This window comes from Gracilinanus agilis, chromosome 2 (assembly GCF_016433145.1).
Source record: "Gracilinanus agilis isolate LMUSP501 chromosome 2, AgileGrace, whole genome shotgun sequence".
NCBI lineage: Eukaryota > Metazoa > Chordata > Mammalia > Didelphimorphia > Didelphidae > Gracilinanus > Gracilinanus agilis.
In genome coordinates this window covers 129,150,008-129,169,256 of record NC_058131.1, presented here as the reverse complement: position 1 = coordinate 129,169,256, position 19,249 = coordinate 129,150,008, and the positions used below count along the sequence as shown (strand labels likewise).

The window sequence follows — 19,249 nt, the reverse complement described above, 5'->3', positions numbered from 1 at the left end:
ATGGAGCAAAATCTATTGGACTTTAAATGAGAAAAAGAAGGCAGGGGTTGCCATCATGATCTCTGACAGAGCCAAAGTAAAAATAGATCTGATAAAAAGAGATAAGGAAGGTAACTACATCCTAATAAAAGGAAGTATGAAAAATGAAGAAATATCAGTACTCAAAATGCATGCACCAAATGGTATAGCATCCAAATTTCTGAAGAAGAAGCTAGTGGAGCTCAAGGATGAAATAGATGGCAAAACTATACTAGTGGGTGACCTCAACCTTCCACTTTCAGATCTAGATAAATCAAATCAAAAAATAAATAAGAAAGAGATGAGAGGTGAATGAAACCCTAGAAAAATTAGAGTTAATAGATATATGGAGAAAAATAAATAGGGACAAAAAGGAATACACCTTCTTTTCAGCAGCACATGGAATATTCACAAAGATAGGCCATGTAATAAGGCATAGAAACATGGCAAACAAATGCAAAAAAAGCAGAAATAATAAATGCAACCTTATCAGATCACAATATTAATTAATGCAATAAAATAGTTATTAGTAAGAATACATGGAGAGGCAAATAAAAAACTAATTGTAAATTAAATAATATGATTCTCCAAAATAATTTAGTGAAAGAAAAAATCATAGAAACAATTAATAATTTCATTGAAGACAATGACAATGATGAGACTTCTTACCAAAACTTATGGGATACAGCCAAAGCAGTTCTAAGGGGAAAATTTATATCACTGAGTGCATATATTAACAAATTAGGGAGGGTAGAGAATTAGGCAGGCAATTTAAAAAAAACAGAAAATGAACAAATTAAAAAACCTCAGATGAAAACTAAATTAGAATCAAAATCAAAAAAATACTAAAAATCAAAAAATTGAAATTAGAAGAACTACTGAATTAATAAATAAGTAGAAGCTGGTATTTTGAAAAAAACAGATAAAATAGATAAAGTACTGGTAAATCTAATAAAAAAAGGAAAGAAGAAAACCAAATTAACAGTATCAAAGATGAAAAGGGAGACCTCACCTCTAATGAAGAGGAAATTAAGGCAATCATTAAAAACTATTTTGCCCAATTATATGGCAATAAATATAGCAATGTAGGCGATACGGATGAATATTTACAACAATCTACACAGCCTAGATTAACAGCAGAAGAAATAGAATGCTTAAATAATACCATATCAGAAAAAGAAATTGAACAAACCATCAAAGAACTCCCTAAGAAAAAATTGCCAGGGCCTGATGGATTCACAAGGGAATTCTATCAAACATTCAAACAACTAATCCCAATACTATACAAATTATTTTATATAATAAGCAAAGAAGGAGTCCTACCAAATTCCTTTTATGACACAAATATGGTACTGATTCCAAAGCCAGGTAGATCAAAAACAGAGAAAGAAAACTACAGACCAATCTCCCTAATGAACATGTGCAAAAATCTTAAATAGAATACTAGCAAAAAGACTCAAGCAAGTGATCAAGAGGGTTATCCATCATGATCAAGTGGAATTTATACCAGGAATGCAAGGATGATTCGACATTAGAAAAACCATCTACATAATTGACCACATTAACAAGCTAAGAAACAAAAATCACATGATTATCTCAATAAATGCTGAAAAAGCCTTTGACAAAATACAACACCCATTCGTATTGAAAACACTAGAAAGTATAGGAATAGAAGGACCTTTCCTAAAAATAATATATAGTATATATCTAAAACCATCAACAAGCATCATATGCAATGAAGATAAATTAGAAGCCTTTCCAATAAGATCAGGTGTGAAACAAGGATGTCCATTATCACCTCTATTATTTAACATTGTACTAGAAACACTAGCAGTAGCAATTAGAGAAGAAAAAGAAATTGAAGATATTAAAATAGGCAGTGAAGAGACTAAGATATCACTCTTTGCAGATGATATGATGGTATACTTAAAAAATCCTAGAGAATCACCAAAAAACTAGTAGAAATAATCAACAACTTTAGCAAAGTTGCAGGATACAAAATAAATGCACATAAATCATCAGTATTTCTATATATTTCCAACACATCACAGCAGCAAGAGTTAGAAAGAGAAACACCATTTAAAATCACCCTAGACAATATGAAATACTTAGGAATCTATCTACCAAAACAAACACAGAAATTATACGAATACAACTACAAAACACTTTCCAAACAATTAAAACTAGATCTAAACAATTGGAAAAACATTGAATGCTCATGAGTAGGACAAGCTAAGAGACAGAAAGAAGCATCAGTGGAATAGCCTTGGGGTAAGTGACGTCAGCAAGACAGTGAATGATAAACCAAAATAGCCCAACTTTGGGGACAAAAATCCAATATTTGACAAAAACTGCTGGGAAAATTGAAAAACAATATGAGAGGGCAGCTGGGAAGCTCAGTGGATTGAGAGCCAGGCCTAGAGACAGGAGGTCCTAGGTTCAAATCCGGCCTCAGACACTTCCCAGCTGTGTTACCCTGGGCAAGTCACTTGACCCCCATTGCCTACTCTTACCAATCTTCCACCTATAAGTCAATACATAGAAGTTACGGGTTTAAAATTTAAAAAAAAAAAAACCAATATGAGAGAGATTAGATTTAGATCAACATCTCACACCCTAGACCAAGATAAATTCAAAATGAATGGGAGAATGATTGAATATAAAGAAGGAAACTGTAAGGAAATTAAGCGAACACAGAATAGTATACTTGTCAGATCTCTGGGAAAGGAAAGATTTAAAACCAAGCAAGAGTTAGAAAAAATTACAAAATTTAAATAAATAATTTTGATTATAATAAATTTAAAAGTTTTTGTACAAACAAAAACAATGCAGCCAAAATCAGAAGGGAAACAACAAACTGGGAAAAAATCTTTATAACAAAAAATTCTGACAGAGGTCTAAGTACTCAAATATAAAAGGAACTAAATCAATTTTATAAAAAACCAAGCCATTCCCCAATGGATAAATTGGCAAGGGATATGAATAGGCAATTTCAGGTAAAGAAATCAAAACTGTCAATAATCACATGAGAAAGTGTTTTAAATCTCTAATAATTAGAGAAATGCAAATCAAAACAACTCTGAGGTATCACTTCACACCTAGCAGATTGGCTAAAATGATAGCAGGGGAGGGTAATGAATGTTGGAGGGGATGTGGCAAAATTGGGACATTAATGCATTGCTGGTGGAGTTGTGAACTGATCCAACCATTCTGGATGGCAATTTGGAACTATGCCCAAAGAGCACTAAAAGATTGCCTGCCCTTTGATCAAGCCATACCATTTCTGGGTCTGTACCCTAAAGAGATCATAGATAAACAGACTTGTACAAAAATATTTATAGCTGTGCTTTTTGTGGTAGCAAAATACTGGAAAGCGAGGGTATGCCCTCCAATTGGAGAATGGCTGAACAAATTGTGGTATATGCTGGTGATGGAATACTGTTGTGCTCAAAGGAATAAAGAACTGGAGGAATTTCGTGTGAACTGGAAAGACCTCCAGGAATTGATGCAGAGTGAAAGGAGCAGAGCCAGAAGAACTTTGTACACAGAGACCAATACACTGTGGTAAAATAGAATGTAATGGACTTCTGTACTAGCAGCAATGCAATGATCCAGGAAAATTCTGAGGGATTTGTGGAAAAGAATGTTACTCACATTCAGAGGAAGATCTACAGGGGAGGAAACACAGTAGAAAAACAACTGCTTGAACACATGGGTTGAGGCAGACAAGATTGGGGATGTAGACTTGAAAGGACCACACCAACGCAACTATCAATAACATGGAAATAGGTCTTGATTGGTGATGCATGTTAAAACCAGTGGAAATGGGAGTCGGCTGTGGGGGAGGGGGGTGAAAGGGGGGTGAAGGAGAAAGTAAAAACATGAATCATGTAACCATGGAAAATTTTTCTAAAAAATAAAAAAATTGAAGTAAAAAACAATATAATGTGGGGACAAAGGGAAAGGGATTCTGGGAGAAGAAGTCCAAGGGTACAAAATTCTATTTACACAGTTAAGTTAGCAATAAGAAGTGAGCATAGGTTTGGTTTGTACCAGATGGAAGAGGATCCCCTGAGGGGCCATGAGTTGGGTTGGTTGGAGATACAAATTCATTAATTTTTAGGGATCTTCCCTGCGTTACCTTTTGTTAAACCTCTCAACCCTTATAATCCTTATAACCTTAATAAACAGAGGTTTTGGTTTTGGTTTTGGTTTTTATCAACTGCCTCCCTCAAGAAGGCCTCAGTGTTCGTCCTGGACTGTATCAACTTTTGTTACAAAGTTAAACCAACTGGCCTTTCTTACTACAAACAGATACAATCCCAAATTACCAATAACACCTACATGAATCAATTTGATGTAAAGAATAGTATAATGTGATATAATCACACATTTATGATTGACATAATAACACACTTATGGTAACACATACTTAAAGCTATTACTCAAGAACTACCAGGGGACTGTATTCTTATTCAGGTTTATATACACAGACTTTTGCCTGGGACTATATTCTTACTACAAATCACACAGTTGCAAGGTATCAAACATAAGGGATTCTTAAGCTTAATAGAAATTAGAAGCTACTAAGTGGCTCAGTGGATAGAGTTAGGTCTAGAGATAGGAGGTCCTGGGTTCAATTCTAGCATCAGAAGCTGCCCAGATGTGTGACCCTGTGTAAGTCACTTAATACTTATTGCCTAGCCCACACCACTCTTCTGCCTTAGAACTATATCAGTTCTAAGTCAGAAAGTAAGGAGAAAAAGGGCATTGAGAGAGGGAAGCAGCCTATACTGTAGGTCAGGTATAACCATCTATTAACAAAATTAAATAAAGCTGATTCTGTTTTGCTCAGAGTAAGTGTTCTTAAAATTCACAGCAGTGTGTTGCTATTACCCAATCTTTATTAGGAAGAAATCAATCAATTGTGGAGTTGTGACAAATACAGCTGTTGGGCTGCCTGGCACATACTCACCCAGCTGACTCAATTATTCGGGCAGTTTTGTTGATGTCATATAAATTGAATTCTCTTTTTTTAATCTGGAAGCATAAAAGGGCTATTTTTACAGCAACAAATCTGCCAGTTCAATCACTTCTCAGTTTTTTGTGCAGACATTGCCTCCTCTGATCACAGAGAAGACCAAGACTTGAGGCCAGTACTGGCATTCTCCTTCCCTGTCCTCCCTGCCACCTCACCCAAGTGATTCCTTCTCTGCAACTTGGATTTCTTCTCTCAGCTGCCAGAAACTTGAAGCTCTGATTCTTAGTTAATGGGCTCCCCTTCCAATTTTTTTGCCATTACAAAAAGAGCTAGAAATATTTTTGTGCATCTTTAGAGTTTATTTTACTCAAAATTAATCCTTCCCTTAGTCTGTCCTCTCTTTTATTCTTATTCTCTTTTTCCCTCTTACTTCCCTATTAAAAAGAAACATGTTTCTCTATAAAATTGTGTATTCACTCTCTTCCCTCTTTTGACCAGTTCAGATGAGAGTGAGGTTTAAGTGTAAGCCCTCCCCTTCTCATGGTCCTTGACAGTTAAAGTCCCAGTGCCTGGCATTCTGCCTTGCACAAAATAGGCACATTAAAATGTTTACTTAATTAATGAATGGCCTAGGAGCAAAGGCAATCATGTGGATAGCATATGATAGGTGTACATAAGAAGAATAATGACTGTCATTTGTAAAGATGGATGTTATTTGAGTTTTTTAAGCCAGATTTTACAAAACCAAACAAAACAAGCATTTTCATTCCTCCAGTGTTAGCTATAATGTTGTCTTGCTTCTATTCATTTCACCATTCACTATCTCACATAATTCTTGCCAAGTTTTTTTCCCTACTTAATCTTCATTTTCTTTTTTTGACATTTCCCCCCAAATTTTACAAGACCAAACAAAACATGCATTTCCATTCTTCCAGTGTTAATTCTGTGGCTATAATGTTGTCTTGCTTTTACTCATTTCACCATTCACTATCTCATAATTCTTTCCAAGTTTTTTTCCTACTTAATCTTCATTTTCTTTTTTTGACATTTCCCCCCCCAATTTTACAAGACCAAACAAAGCATGCATTTCCATATATCAAGAAAAAAGATAGTATGCAAATGAAATTACAAATCTCCTATATGTGTAGCTTACTTTTCTTTATGTCTACATAATAAATCCCATCCACTAATGTCCCAGCCTCTCCTCACCCTCTTGGCACCACAGATGAAATCATCAGGGAGAGCGAAATGTACATACAAATTAAATTTTTCATGTTTCACTTTTCTGTTCACTTTCTGGAGATAACATTCACAGTTTATTTTTCCAGGATTCTCTATATATAATGTTCTTCTAGTTCTGCTCATTTCACCTCATGTAATTCTTTACAAGTTTTCTTAAAAATCAGTCTGTTCATCCTTTCTAATGGTGTAAAATATTCCATTATAATCATATAACACAATTTGTTTAATTAAAGGTTCCCCAATTAATGGGCAAATCTTTAATTTCCAATTCTTTGACACTACTCTAAATATTTTGGAACATGTAAGGTTCTTTTCCTCTTCCCCCAATCTCCTTAAGAAACAGATCCAAAAATGGTATTGTTGGGTCTAAGGAAGGGGATACACAGTTTCATATCTTTCTTGGGATAATTCCAAATTCCTTTCCAAAATGATTAGATTAGTTCACAGCTCCACCAATAGTGTATTAGTGTCCCCATTTTTTCACATCCACTCCAAATTTGTCATTTTGTCATTTTAGCCAGGCTGCTGGATGTGAGGATCTGTGATAATTAGATTAAATCTACACTGCCCATCTTTAGAGTTAATCACCAAAGGTGAAAACATCTCCAATTTTGGGAGGTCTGTAACCCACATGTGCTAGAGTGGGTGATGAATCAGAATCCACTGACTGCCCCCTAGGCAGTCCTAAGGGGACTGTTGTGATAGGACATGCAAACTAGGAGGAAGGCACAGGAAGTGACACATAAGTGACCCATTTAAAAAGAGAGAGTGGAGTGAGTGCGTGGGGGGTGGGGAGGGTCTTCTAGAGAAGAATCTTCTGGAGAAGGAGGTCATCTGGTGGAGGAGCTTTTCTGGTTCATGGAGGAATGCTGGCTGGGACCCTGAGACCTTGGTGAGACTGTTCTTAAATCTCTCTCTTAGAATTACACATGGTGAGTGAAGAAGGCTGACTCCTTTAACCTCCTAGGAGGTACTAACCTCTAAGAGGTTCCCTTGATTGGGAGAAGCCCTTGTGGCTAAAACCCTTGTTAAATGATTTTTAGGCTCTCTGGCTGGGCCTCTGGAACCCTGAGAGTAAACCTTAGACTTAAATACAATCTCTTACTCTTACTTTCTTCTCATCTCTGTACTTCCACTCTCTCCTATATTTTGTAAACAAATGTCCGCAAGAGTCAATTTTGACTTGAGGTTATTCCTTAATTGGGGATTTTCTGCCTGGTGACCAATTTTTTATATATTGGACCACAAAACCCCCTTTCCCCCCATTACAGATCTCAGAGTTGTTTTGGTTTGCATTTCTTTAATCAGTAGTGATTTAGATATTTTTTACATACCTATATAAAACTTTGATTTCTTCATCTAAAAATCATCTTTATTATGGTCATATCTTTGGCCCATTTATTAATTGGGGAATGGCTCTTATTCTTATAAATTTGACAAAATTCTCTATATTCCAGATATGAGACCTCTACCTAAAGGCTATCTGTAAAAATTTTCTCCAAATTTTCTTCTTTCCTTCTGTTTGGCAGTATTTGTTTATATAAAACTTTCAATTTAATGTACCCCAAATTATCCCTTTTACATTTCATAATGCTTTCCATCTCTTGTTGAATTCTAAAACTGTCTCCATGGTGAATGTTATTTGTAAAAAACAAATTGTATAGTTTTTGAAAGGTTTGACATTAATTTTTAACTCAAATTTGTAAGAATTGGATTTGTGCAAGGGGGATGGGACAAACGGAGGCAGAGAATGAGTTGCTGACAGTTGGTGACGGTTACTGACAGTTGAGAGACCAGAGAAGATTCTGAGAATTCTCTGGAGGAAGGAGGAAGAAAAGGGTTCCAGCAGAGGACATCCCAGCTTGGATCCAGTCCTGAGGGCTTCCTGAGGATCTTTCTTTGGACATTGAAACCCTGATTCCCTGGTCAAAGATTTCATCGCATCTCACCCATCAGACTTCAACAATTGAGTTAGCTAAGTGTTTGGACTCCATTTTAAGAGCAATCTCTTAGTCTCCTTCTCCCATTACCTAACTTTGCTGAGAGACCCTTTCCAGTCTAACTTATTATTATAGAAAAGGATAGAAACAGAGAAATAAAAATATAAATAGAAGGAGAAGGGGTGAGGGGAGAAGCTTAGAAGTGGGAACCATTGGGTTTCCCACCTAAGTGATGGATCCCATAGAAATAGAAGAAGAGAACTCCCCAAAATCCCTCTGCCATTCACTCCTTTCCCTGACCCTTGAATTGCAAATAATAAAAGCCATTCTTTAGTCAGATAGCATTCCAGAGTGCCTGAGAGACAATGAGGGAGAAGGGAACCACAGCTTATTCTAGCTGCCTCCAACTTGGAGCTAGACCACCTGCTGTGAAGTTGACTGACCTCAAGGGGCAGCTTGTGTGAACCCTGCCCTCATTCAGAATCAGATTGGGGTACAACATACCTCATCTTATTGGGAAGCCTTGCCCCCAACTCCTAAGGGGTGGCATGACCACCAGTTTCAGGATGACATCCCCTTGAAGTCTCACAGAGTATATTTGGCGGGAGGGGAGAGCCAGAAGAGAGCCTCACCTTCATAGACTTTCTCTCTCTCCCTTTCTATCATAACCTTGATCACTGGCTCTCTTTATTATTATAAATTCTAGAACAATTCAATAGATTTTTTAAAATGAAAAATTACTTTTTTTAAATTATTCTATGAATTCTACTATGAACTCTACAGTGATTTATCTTTCGAGAACAGGCTGTCTTTGTAGTTTCTACCTAAAGAATAAAGATTTGTTAATTTTAGAGTATTGCCAGGTCTATAGTCAAATGTACAGAACTTCCAGAAGCTTTTGCTATTGAATAGATAGCCCTAATATCTTCTATGTAAATCAGGTTTTTCAGATATTAAAGCAATATATAAAAACTAGTATTTGCTAGGGAAAAAAAATCCTTCAACACATTATAAATCTCAGAGTTATTTAAGCTTGCGTCTTTCTTAATTATGTAATCAAAAACTCAGAGAAATGTATGAGATGACCACATTCAAAACTGTAAGGAACTGTCAGCCTATTTAATAGTCATTCCTGGCATCTGATATATATAAGAATTCTTTATAATTATTTATAATAGTCTTTCAATTTCTTTCTAAAATTTTAAGCAATCTCAGCCAACATATGTGTATATTTACCTTCAATGAGGCAGTAAATCTTTTCCCCAGGTCTCCAGAGATTTGTAAATGTTTGGTAACTAAATAGACAACTCTCTTCCATTGGAAAAAAATCTTGTGCTTCAAGGGATCAGGAGGATTTGATTGATTCTTCTGATCTTCCTCTGGGTATCCTACTAATAATGTTCATAGCTGACAGTGGGGACTGTGTTGTCCCCAGAACAGTGCCATAGGTAAAACTTCTATAACTGACAATCTGTCACTCAAGTTGGTCTCTGTCTTCTTCCCAGAGATTGCCTATTACGGGCCAGATTAAATATAGGTTCAAGGCTCTACAAACAGCAAAAGCAAAAACAAACAAATAAACAAAACCAAATATATGTATAACAAAACACTTTATCTAAGGGGAAATCTTGAGAGCTTCAGCAAAAGGATTTCTAGGAGCTGTGAGTTACCCCTTTTTTCATACTATGTGTAGTATGTGCAAGTTAACTTTTATTTTTCTCTGGAGAATGCGTCACAGGAAGGGAGGCATTAGATAAAGAAGGAATGTTTTATGTTGGCTTTCCTTGTTATACCACCACTTTCTAAAAGGTAATTAAGTCTGACTGATAACAATTAGAAATTATGGTGGTAGAGCTATTGCATAGAAAACTGAGGAGATGTAATGACCACAATTTGTGGACCCAACTCATCAGTTCCAGTAGAGACTAGGATAGTCAACTCAGAACATATTGCATATGAAAGGAGAAAGTGCTACCTGTAACATTCAAATATACCTGTCTATTCCTTTGAGGAGTTGATGCCTTTTTTTTTCTTTTTTGCCTAGGGATCAGGGGTCCAGTAGATGGAGTACTGGACCTGGAAGCAGGAAAATTTGGGTTCAAATCCAGCCTGAGACACTAACTAGCCGGGTGACCCTGGGAAAGTCACAACCTCTGTCTGCCTTAGATTCCTCTTTTATAAAATGGGAATAATCATAAGCATGAGCATAAGCATAATCTACCTCATAGGGCTTTCATGAGGACAAAATGAGTTAACATATACAAATCATTTTACAAACCTTCAGGTGCCATAAAAATGCTAGTTATTATTAATGTGTAGTCAAATATAGATAAGATCAATGGAGGAGGTAGAGTAAGTCCATTAGGTGGGGACTTGGAGCAAATTTTGATTGCATAAATCTGTTCTTTCCATATCTCCTGGGTTAACAAGATGGTAAAGACACTCAAAAGGAGTTGGAGTTGTGGCAGACAGAATCTCCTACTTCCTGAGAACCATAGAGATAGTCTGTAATTTCCAGGGTAACTACGGGACTCCCTAGTTTTTTATCCTTCCTGTAGAAGAAGATTAAATTAACAATGCTTGGTGGTTAAATTACTGTCCATAAGGGCTAGCAGTCTTTCATTAGTAGGCATGAAATAAAATGTTCACTGAATATAATCAACATGAAATTTTTTTCTCTTTTGTACCTCCTCATATAAATTATTTTCTCATTTACTCCCTTTTATTACAAATGAACTTTGTGAACTTCAGAGGATCAGGGGTATTTGGGACTTTCCATCTTCCCATTGATGTCCTAACAAGGTTAGCAAATATCCTTTCTTATACCATATGTAATAGGGTCCAATTTTATTCATTCGAAGTTTATTTTCATTCCCTCTCCTTTCCACCCACCCCCTCCCACTATGAGAAGTATTTCATTTTTCCTAAGCAACTGAAAGTAATCATTAGGGTATAAATAGCCTATATAAATGTCCTGTCCCTTGATTTAATATTGAAGTTTTAAGATCTTCTTGACACTAAGAATATTGAAAAACTTTAGATAGAAACTGATAGGCTTTGCAACAGTTACTACTAATCAGATTGGAAAATGATCTTTAGAAAAAAATCACATTTCTATTGGGGACACTTGTTTAAAAAATGAAGGGAATCTATTACTTTTTAAAGATGGACTAAGATTCCAAAAGACTTTTGTTATCATACTTCCCAATTTAAAGAATTCTTCTATGTCTTTGAATGAAGAATTTAAGTGTATGAGACTTATTAGCATTTAAGTGGTACTGTATAATTCAACCAAAATAGTGCTCCTATATTTTTTCCATCATTTGAAAGACATGTTTCATCTAAATTAGTTAATTATAGAACAACTTTTTAAGAATGAGACTTCCCTCTAAAATTACTTATTTTCCTTTTGGGTTCTACCTTAGAAAGCATAATTTCTTCCAGAGAAAGCAGGAGTATTAGTCATGATCATTGACAGAGTTGGGAATAAAATGAAAATAAACTGAAGGGATGGACAGGGTAATTATATTATATTGTGGGGGTACCATGGATAATGAAGCATTAAGTAGGTCAGTATTGTACCTATGTGCATCAAGCATTATAGCATCCAGATTTTTGAAGGAAGAACTAAATGAGTTACAGATGGAAATAAACAACAAAATAATAATAGTGGGGACTGTACTTTCCCCTCTGAAAACTAGATAAATCTATCCTAAAAATAAATAACAAAAAAGTTAAGGAGATAAATAGGATCTTAGATAAGTTAAATATGATATGCATCTGGAAAGAAGTGAATGGGAATAGAAGGAAGGATGTCTTCTCAAAGGTACATGGCACCTTTACAAAACCTGACCAGGTATTAGGGCACAAAGATGAATAATTAGATGTAGAAAAGCAGAAATATTAAATGCATTCTTTTTGGACCATAATGCAATAAAAATCATATATATGTATGTATGTATGTATATGGGACCATAGAAACAAAAAGTAAAAAGTAAAAACTAAGTAGAGTTTAAATAAATCTTAAATGAGGAGGATAAAGAAGAAAATATTGAAACAATAAATAATTTATTTAAAAAGAATGATGAAAAAACATACCAAAACATACAAGATGAAGCAAAAGCAGTAATTAGATGAAAAATTGTATTCATAAAAGTTTATATTAATTAAATAGAGAAAGAAAAGATCAATGAATCAGGAATGCATTTTAAAAACTAGAAAATGTACAAAATAAAAATCTTCAACTCAGAACCAAATTAAATTCTAAAAACTAAAGGTGAAGTCAATAAAATTGAATGTAGGAAAACCGTTGAATTAATAAATAAACCTAGAAGCTGGTTTTATGAAAAAATCAACAAAATTGATAAGCCATTGGTTAATGTGATAAGAGGCAGAAAGAGAAGACTAATTAGCATTAAAAATGGAAAAGGGTACATATACTTCCAATGAAGATGAAATCAAAACAATTATTAAGAGTTATTAAAAATGCTTTCAATTTGTTCTTTTATGTAAAACTTTAACACAATGGAATAGCTTAGTACTGGATCCTCCAGCAGAGTGAATCTTCCTGTACCCAGTTGTTTTCTCTGAAGCTCCCTGAGTACAAAGCATGTATTGAGACTCCTCATACCTTCTTGAGATCAGCTGTAGATCTAAGCCTGAGCATACACATGTAAACATAGCTTCTGGCCTAAAAGCAATGGTTTAAAGAGTACAATATTCTGCAAAAGTTTTACTTTAGCACTTAGCATATTATATAGGTAATCTTGCATTCCTGAGGAGTTGTGGCATTATAACAAAAGTTTCATTGGGTATGATAAAGCTGGGAGGACTTGATTTTGGAAAGAGTATGGTCCTGACAAAAGATTTTTGTCTGTTACCTAAGGACCAATCTAACTAAATATGGAATTCAAGGTGGAAATATACATTAAAAGCTGTTAAACTGTTCATGCTTATTAACCTAGGGATCCCATTACTAGTCTAGGTCCTAAGGGCACTATTGAGAGGGTAAAAACTGTGTATGTATAAAATATTTATGGAAGCATTATTTGTAAGGACAAAATAATTGGAAATAACACAAATAAAACAACAGGGGGCCATGGAAAACTAGATTGTGATTTTGGAGTATAATGGAATATATTATGTTATGTTATGTATAAAATCCTGCAACCATGTTTTCATGGGTTGCAAGCTGGCAATTGCCAATTTAGAACACTGAACCTAGCAGAGGACCCAGGCCGGGTGCCAGGGTGACAGTTGAAGTGAGGGTATAAAAGGGAGTCTCCAGACCCCTGACTTCACTTCTGGCTCTGAACTCCAGGGTTAGGGAGGAAAGGGTGGAAAAGTGGGCCCCTGGGTTGTCTGGGTGGTTTGGGTAGATTTATTAGGCAGGTAGGAATAACTACCATTGCTAGCCAATTCAACAGCTCTTTGGCATACCCAACAACCCTTATTATAAGCAAGAGATAAAATCTATTATGAAGACATCTGCATTTGACCCAGGGCTTTATAGCTCTGGGTCAGCAACCAAGAATATCAAAGTTGAGATTGCCCTCAAGGTTTTCTCATACTGCTGCACCTAAAGAAGATCATTCTGTTTTTTAAAGTAGTTTAGTGATATTATTTAGCTAAGATCCTTTAGCTTACCTTCACCCACCTTTCCAAGTCCTTTTACCTGATTCAATTCAATTACCAATAAACCCATTTAACCTCAAGCTTAAAGATCTTTGAAGCCATTGTCTTTACTTTATCAAGGGCCAATTATCACCAGAGGTCAGATCAGATTAGCAACTCTAGTTCCCTAGCCTTTGTCAAACAGTTTAGTTTCAGGAAGTCACAGCCTCCTTCCTGGAAACTATACCAACTGTCCAATAGAATTGATTTCAACTCCCAGGGGCAGAGGCAGAGAATCCTGATCTTAAAGGGGTCTTGGTTTTGCTGGTGAGAGAGTTCACCTGACTCTCATTCAGTTTAGGTGTAGGACTCCTGCTTCTCATACCAATTTCTACCTCTGCCTAAAGGCCCTGTGGGCTGCCCTTATACCATCTACACCATCCCCTTGTATTGCAGTTAGCCCCTGTATTACAGTTATTAAAAATGATAAATATTATAAATATAAAGAAAATAAGGGAACTACATGAAGAAATGGAAAGAGAATAATATGTTTTGTGATTACATTTTTTAATGTCCACTAAAGAAAGAGAAAGTAGTATCAAAATAAAACAAATTCAAAGGGAACTCAGAAACGGAGAATGCTTGTATTAGTACACATGTAATTCATATATTTTTAAACAAATTATAAACGATGCTGAGTTTGTGGTTTTGTGCATAATTTTTTACGTTTTTAAAAATTTTTTTGTTGTTGATATTTACTAAGTATATAAAACTTTTTTTTAAATGACTTTTGGAACATTTAGCACGTTGCTGAGTATTATGTGGACCAGTCAAATCAGATGGTAATACACAGGCTCAATGCATTGCTCAGACATAGGAACTAAATATATAATTTCTAATGTGGGAAGAAGTATAATTTGAGGAAACGTGTCAGCCATTTCACTTATAAGCTGCACTTATCAACATAAAATAAAATAGTAAATTGACATAGTTCATAGAATGATTCAAGCAAAAAATCAAAACTTAGCTTTTTGCTGAATTACCTAGATATTCTGTACTGAAACATCTAATTATGTTAAATTATTAGTTTAATTTCCATTGTACAGAGTTATCTCATTTTTCTATTCCCCATTATGTATATTGACATTTCCCTCTTTTCAAGCAAAAAGTTAAAATATGTAAATATTCTTATTTAGTAAAGGCCCCTAATAACACAAGGAAAAACATAAATTCATGATAGAAATAACTGGACTATATTAATAGTCAGTATCTAGGTAATTCAGCAAAAAGCTAAGTTTTGATTTTTTGCTTGAATTATTCTATGAACTATGCCAATTTACTGGAAAGGGGGCAGTAGGCCAAAAAAGTTTGGGAACCACTGATATAGTTGATTATTTGTCAGCCACACAATTTTTAATGACCATCAACCAAGTCATGGCATGTAGTATAGAATCATAATTCTTGATGTTTAGAAGAAATTATAATAATAATTACTTAGCGCCCCTGGAAATTAAATTTTTAAAAATTTTAATAGCAATTAATAGGAAAGATAAATGCACCTGTGCCCATCACCTCCTCCCTGGATCGCTGCAGCACCCACTAGGGGGTGGTAGTGTCCACTTTGGGAATCACTGAACTATATGAACACTCTAAATTTAGTCAGAGAGACTAGTATTTATATAACAGATACTTGGTTTGTCTCTGGACCCATATTTTTCAATTTGGTATGACCTATCAGATCTTGTTCACTGGCAACCACTTGAGAAAATGGGGTCACATACACAAGATTGTGAGGCATTAGAGGGGACACTGGTGCTTTTCCCGAGTACTATCTGAATATAGTATTGAAAATTATCTTCTTGGAAGCCTTTAAATATTTAGGATTTTCCATGAAACTTTCCTTTCACAGAATTGAAGGGTTCTTCTTTTCTGGAATGAGTACAACAGTCCTGCACTCTGTAACATGCCTAGCCCACCCCACCCAGGCAAATTATTTCGCCAGATAGGCTAAACCAGGTTGAGGACCAGAAACCTATTGGTCATTTAGGAGGGTGTCTACCCAAAGTGTCTGAAGACAACTTTCAATGGAATGGGTGTATTAGAACAATTTGTTACAGAGTCCAGATAGGTTAAAGTAGCTAAAAGTGGCTAAAGTAGGTGCCATGGGGGTGCTTGGAGCTTTGTCAGACATTGAAGATGCCAAATTCATCCGCTGCATCTTGGGCCATTGCGAGTCATTTTGACTTTTTTCTTGCCACTAGACTTTGAAGATGCTGGAAGAATGAATGAGGCGAATAATTTTGTGCTACTCTGCCTCATTTAAATCCCTATTCATCTTCAACAATATATCATCTCTTTTGGATAAAGATCTAATTAGTGGGATAAAGGGATAATATTATTCTTCTCTTATGGTTAGTTGCAGCAGATAAAATTTTTCCATTGACTGGATATTATTCAGAATAAATGCTTTCATTGTTTAATTAATCTTATTAACTCAATGAAGAGACTATGGAAAAAATAAAGCTGAATTACCAATAAGTTATAAACTAAAGATGATGGCCTTATAAAAACTACAGTTTTTGAAAGTGTCTATCTAGCATCGGTTGAACAAACCTTGGATATGACTGGTCCTAATGAGAAAATTTCCAGGGCAAATGGGCATTTACTCCTGCAACTTAGTCTTAGAAAGTTCTCTGAACACTGAGAAGTTAAATGCTCATAGAGGGTCACACAATCAGAATATGTAGGAGTTTTATCTAGATCTTATCTATTTAGAGCTGCTATTCTAAAAATATTTTCAGTCTGAAGAAAATGACCATAAATACTAATGTCTTAATTCGATTACAAAAAAACAGCCATTTTATCCACTTACACGATATTGCATATAAAATTCAATATAAAAGAATAATAGTAGGATAGAGACTTGTCCTTGGACCATGGCTATGTAAATTTCATTTTAAAAAAGACAAGAAAAAGGAGGAGAAGGAGAGAGTTATGATCTTTATCACAGGAGGACTCATCCAAATCAGTGAACTCATAGATCCATTTGAGTAACAATAGTTGATTTTTATAGTATGTTTTTAGGCCAACAAGGTACTTTATATATAGCATTTCATTTTATTCTCAGAGCTATCCTGTGAAGTTGTAAAGCTTGAATTTTATAATCATAAATGCAAAATCCTGAATTTACATGAAAAAATTAGACGTATTGTATAGATGAAGTCAGTCTTAAAAGGAATTTTTATGAAAAGGAATCCTAAGTTTTAGAAAACTGCAGGTCTAATGTGATACAGTGTCTTCTGACTGCCAAAAATATCTGACAACTTTATGCAATCTTTGTTTGCATTAATATAAGTATGGATTATGGATCAAGAAGGAAGAGGTAGTTGTACCATACTCTAGTTATTGTTCAGTTCAATATTAATTGTCTCTTTGTGTAGCTAGGTGTTTCGTTGGATAGAATTCTGGGCCTGGAGTCTGGAAGACATCTTCCTGGGTTCAAATCTGGCCTAATATACTTACTATCTGTGTGATCCCAGGCAAATCACTTAACCTTTTGCCTCAGTCTCCTCATCTGTTAAATGAGCTGAGGAACATAAAGGCAAACCACTCCAGTATCTTTGCCAAGATAACCCAAAAAGTCAGATGCAACTGAAATGACTAAATAATATGTGAAAGTGTGTTTGGTGTGATACAAAGATGAAAAAGAAAAACTTAAAAAGCTCTAAAAGAGCTTTCCTTCTACTAAGGGACACAATATACAAAAATACAAGTAAATCCCAGATAATTAAGGAAGGAAAAATCACTAATTACTTTAAGGAGGGTTGGGGAATCATGAAAAATTTCTAGTAGGATGTGGCACCTGAGCAGAGCCTTGAAAGAAGCTGGAATTCTGAATAGAAGGGAGGAAGAAATATATCCGGGGCACAGCAGATAGCATGTAAAAATATTATTCATTTCTGAGCACCATGGTTTTGAGGCAAAGCTCAAGTGACAAACTGAAGTATATAAAAGAAAGAAGCCAAGTTGGAGAAGATACTCAAAATTTTTAGAATGCAAGAGATATTTGAATGAATTCAGGTTAACTTTCTTTAGATACTTGAAGAATTGTTATCTTGAAGGACTGTATTTATTCTGTGGACTTTCACGGAGAAGAACTAGAAGCAAAGGACAAAATTTATAATGATGTCAATTCTGACTCAGAATAAAGAAGAACTTTCCAAAAAATTGTTATTTGTTTTTCAGTCATGCCTGACTCTTAATGACCCCATTTGGGGTTTTCTTGGCAAAGACACTAGAGTAGTTTGGAATTTGCTTCTCCATCTCATTTTACAGATGAGGAAACTGAAGAAAGTGGGATTAAATGGCTTGTTCAGAGTCATACAGTTAGTAAATGTCTGAGGCTAGGTTTTAATTTATGAAGATGAGTCTTCTTGATTTCAAGTCCAGTTCCTTATGCATTGTGCCATCAATCTGCCCTAACATTAGAGCTATTCCAGGTTTGAATGGAACGCTTTATGAGATAATGGGTTCCCCATTCCTGGAACTTTTCAGGTAGAGATGGTCACCTGTCAGGGAGACTATAGAAGAAATTTCTGTTTTGAGTGGCACAATGAAATAGATGGCCTTTGTATTAATTCTATATACTATTTCTAAGATTCTAAGAAGTAATGTTGGTTAACTTTGGCGCCCTACTTTGGAAAGTTGTAACTTAGATTTTTATTTTAGTTGTTTAGTCTTAGTTAGCATTTCAGTCATATTTTACAAAGCATTGACTAAGTCTAAAAAATTAAATAAGTTAATTAAAATATTTACAAATGTAAACATCTAATGCAGCTATTGATACAAACCTTCTTAAGTAACATGGAGCAAAATTCTGAGTTGTTTTCAATAGATAATATATTTAAAGTTAAAAGGGATCTTAGGGACTTGTGGGAAGCCGTTCTATGTATTAAAGCCTTTGGAGAAATAGGATCAAATTTAGGGCCTGTTATCTGGATTCCCTACGTGACCAATCCAGGCTGAGGCAGTCTTTGTGTTTGGTCCTGGTCACCTGAGCCCCAAAAGGCTCTGGTACCAGCAGGTAGGTTAATCCAAAATCAACTTGATCCCTCCAAGAAGGCTATTAGGAGTCATTTAGAGAAACAGAGTCTGTAACAGATATTTTATCTGGATCCCATTACAAAATCATTGGCAAGTAAAACTGTGTGTATGATTTTCTGCACTGCATGTCAGGATGCAGACTGAATGGGCCATCTAAGATAAAAATCTGAGGCTCCTCTTTTGACTCAGTCTTTGATCCCCACCTTTTTTACAATTCTTATTGGAGAGCTTTGAAGTGGCAGACCAGGATCTACTGAGTTAATGATTCCTTTCCTAACAAATGTTAATTAGATAAGAGTGCATATTCAGATTAGAACTGGCTCCTTTAGGATTTGACTGGTGAGCATCTCCC

The 19,249-nt window shown here is 35.3% G+C and overlaps 1 long non-coding RNA gene across 3 annotated transcripts in view; it reads right to left on the bottom strand.

Annotated features, from left to right (window-relative positions):
• Positions 1 to 19,249, bottom strand: part of LOC123234748 — a 45,371-nt gene that overhangs the window by 11,800 nt on the left and 14,322 nt on the right. For 2 of the 3 annotated variants that reach the window (XR_006505353.1, XR_006505352.1), the window contains exon 1: positions 9,418 to 9,516. The exons of the other annotated variant lie outside the window; for it this stretch is intronic. This is a non-coding gene — a long non-coding RNA (uncharacterized LOC123234748). Of the gene's footprint in view, positions 1 to 9,417; positions 9,517 to 19,249 lie in introns of those variants that run through there. 3 annotated transcript variants of the gene reach the window in all.